Source organism: Rhagoletis pomonella, unplaced genomic scaffold, assembly GCF_013731165.1.
Source record: "Rhagoletis pomonella isolate Grant_MI unplaced genomic scaffold, Rhpom_1.0 Rhpom_scaffold_00001, whole genome shotgun sequence".
Classification (NCBI taxonomy): Eukaryota; Metazoa; Arthropoda; class Insecta; order Diptera; family Tephritidae; genus Rhagoletis; species Rhagoletis pomonella.
The window spans coordinates 83,915,217-83,918,063 of record NW_023458555.1 but is presented as its reverse complement, the minus strand read 5'-3'; the positions used below and the strand labels follow the sequence as shown (position 1 = coordinate 83,918,063).

General features: G+C 33.4%; 1 pseudogene; it reads left to right on the top strand.

Annotated features, from left to right (window-relative positions):
* The first annotated feature begins 201 nt into the window (after positions 1–201).
* LOC118733667 lies at positions 202–1,392 on the top strand (annotated as a pseudogene).
* Positions 1,393–2,847: the final 1,455 nt, after the last annotated feature.

Genomic DNA, 2,847 nt, shown 5'->3' with positions numbered 1-2,847 from the left:
GATGGATTAGGATTAGTTTCTTATTGTTTAGTTATTTATTTTCAAAATGTTAAATCTTATAATGCTTTATCAAATCGTATTGGTGATGTTACTTTTTTACTTGCGATTGCTTGAATATTAAATTATGGAAGTTAAATAATATATTTTTTTTATTTAGAATCGATGAAAAATAGAATTGAAATAGAAGTGATTGGAGGACTAATAATATTAGCTGCTATAACAAAAAGAGCTCAAATTCCTTTTTCTTCTTGATTACCTGCTGCTATGGCTGCTCCAACTCCTGTTTCTGCTTTAGTTCATTCTTCAACTCTTGTAACTGCTGGTGTTTATTTATTAATTCGTTTTAATATTTTATTATATAATTCTTTTTTAGGTCAATTATTATTATTATTATCTGGGTTAACTATATTTATAGCTGGATTAGAGGCTAATTTTGAATTTGATTTTAAAAAAATTATTGCTCTTTCTACATTAAGTCAGTTAGGATTAATAATGAAAATTTTATCAATAGGATTTTATAAATTAGCTTTTTTTCATCTTTTAACTCATGCATTATTTAAGGCTTTATTATTTATATGTGCAGGGGCTATTATTCACAATATACAAAATTCACAAGATATTAGTTTAATAGGTGGATTAGGGGTTTACATACCTTTAACTACTTCTTGTTTTAATGATGCTAATTTAGCTTTATGTGGAATGCCTTTTTTAGGTGGATTTTATTCTAAGGATATAATTTTAGAAATTGTTTCATTAAGTTATATAAATCTTTTTTCTTTCTTTTTTATTTTTTTTTTCTACTGGATTAACAGTTTGTTATTCTTTTCGATTAATTTATTATTCAATAACAGGAGAATTAAATTGTGGTTCTTTGAATATATTAAGAGATGAGGGTTGAATTATGCTTCGTGGAATAAGAGGTTTATTAATTATGAGAATTATTGGTGGGAGAATTCTTAGATGATTGATTTTTCCTACTCCTTATATAATTTGTTTACCTGTATATATAAAATTATTAACTTTATTTGTTTGTGTTATTGGAGGATTTATAGGTTATATAATTTCTCATGTTTCTTTATTTCATTTAAATAAATCATTTAATAATTACTTAGTAAGTTATTTTTTTTGGTTCTATATGATTTATACCTTATATTTCAACTTATGGAATTATTAATTTTCCATTAAATTTAGGAAGATTAGTTTATAAATCATTTGATCAAGGTTGATCAAAATTTTTAGGTGGTCAAAATTTATATAGTAGATTAATTGAATTTTCTAATTGAAATTTTTATTTTTTTTCATAATAATAATTTAGAAATTTATCTTCTATTATTTATTTTATGAAACACTTTTTTATTTAGATTTTTTTATTGTTTTATTCAAGTGGCTTAAATTTAGAGCATAACATTGAAGATGTTAGGGTAATTAGATAATTCTTGAATTTAGTGAATTAATTTTTGTAGTTTATAAAAAAAAAATATTTTCATTTTACAATGAAAATGTAATGTTTTTATTAAACTATATAAATAGAAGTATAAATGGAATTTAACCATTAAAAGATAAAAGTTAGCAGCTTTTTCTTGAACATCATACTTCCTCAATTGGAGTATAAATCTCAATTCTATCATTAACAGTGATAAGCCTCTTTTTGGCTTCAATTAATAGATTAATATTAAGGTAGATTGAAATTTCAATACTTTTTAAATGCAAATCAAATGTTACAATTAACTACAACCCTAATTTGATCAATTTATTATTCCTTGATTTCATATAAATATATTCAGTATAAATAATTTTTCCAATTGCTATCATAACCTCAATTTTAATTATTATTTCTAGCGTAGTAGTATTATTAATAACACTGTGAGACAAATGGTAGGGGTCAGTGATCGGGAAGGGTTCAAACTACCGGGGAAAGTTATATCGGTAAAAAAGAAGTGTCCCGGCGTTTCGCTGGAGTGCAATGGGGTATAGTCGTTGCGCTGGGTATGCAGTTACAGTTGCATGGCTATACTCAATCCCGACTCTTGCGTCCTCGTTCGCGCACTCTGGGCAACGTGAGCAACCCATGTGCGAGATGCGGTAACCAATCCTAGTGGAGCCTTGGGTCACGGCAGAAAGAGAGGGAGCGTCTGTTCACCAGTAGGTGCGGCTGCAAGTGGGTGTCTGCTTGGAGCAAGCGGCCCGCTATATAAACGTGTATTTGGTTGTGAAACCACTCCCGTCCCAGCAATGGGTTGTGCGCTGGGCTTGGGACCCGCCACGTAAAAACCACTTCCAGTGAAGAAGCAAGGCAAAGACCCCCCCCCTTATGATGACGACCACGGCAAACGTTTAAAGGACTACGATTTGAGGGCATGCACCTGGAATGTCCGGACCCTTAATGGGGAAGGTGCCTCTGCTCGGCTGGTTGATGTGCTCGTAGGGACAAAAGCTGACATCACCGCCATCCAAGAAATGCGTTGGACGGGGCAAGGCAAGCAATGTCTGGGGCCTTGGGACGTCTACTACAGCTGCCATGTAAAGGAGTTCGGAGTTGGATTTGTGGTGAGAGAGAGACTCCGTCGCCGAGTACTGTCGTTCACCCCGGTGGTCGAGCGTCTAGCCATAATCCGGATCAAAGCGAGATTCTTCAACATCTCGCTCATCTGCGCCCATGCCCCGACGGAAGAGAAAGATGAGGTATCCAAGGATCTCTTCGTGCTTGGCGACTTCAATGCCAGGGTGGGCAAGGAAGGGATTTGGTCTCAGAGAGCACTCTTCAACAAACTGACATATGCGAGCAGTGGAACCACATTTCCCGCTCACTAAGTACCGCCGCCGAAGAAGTAGTCAGATTTCAGCGAG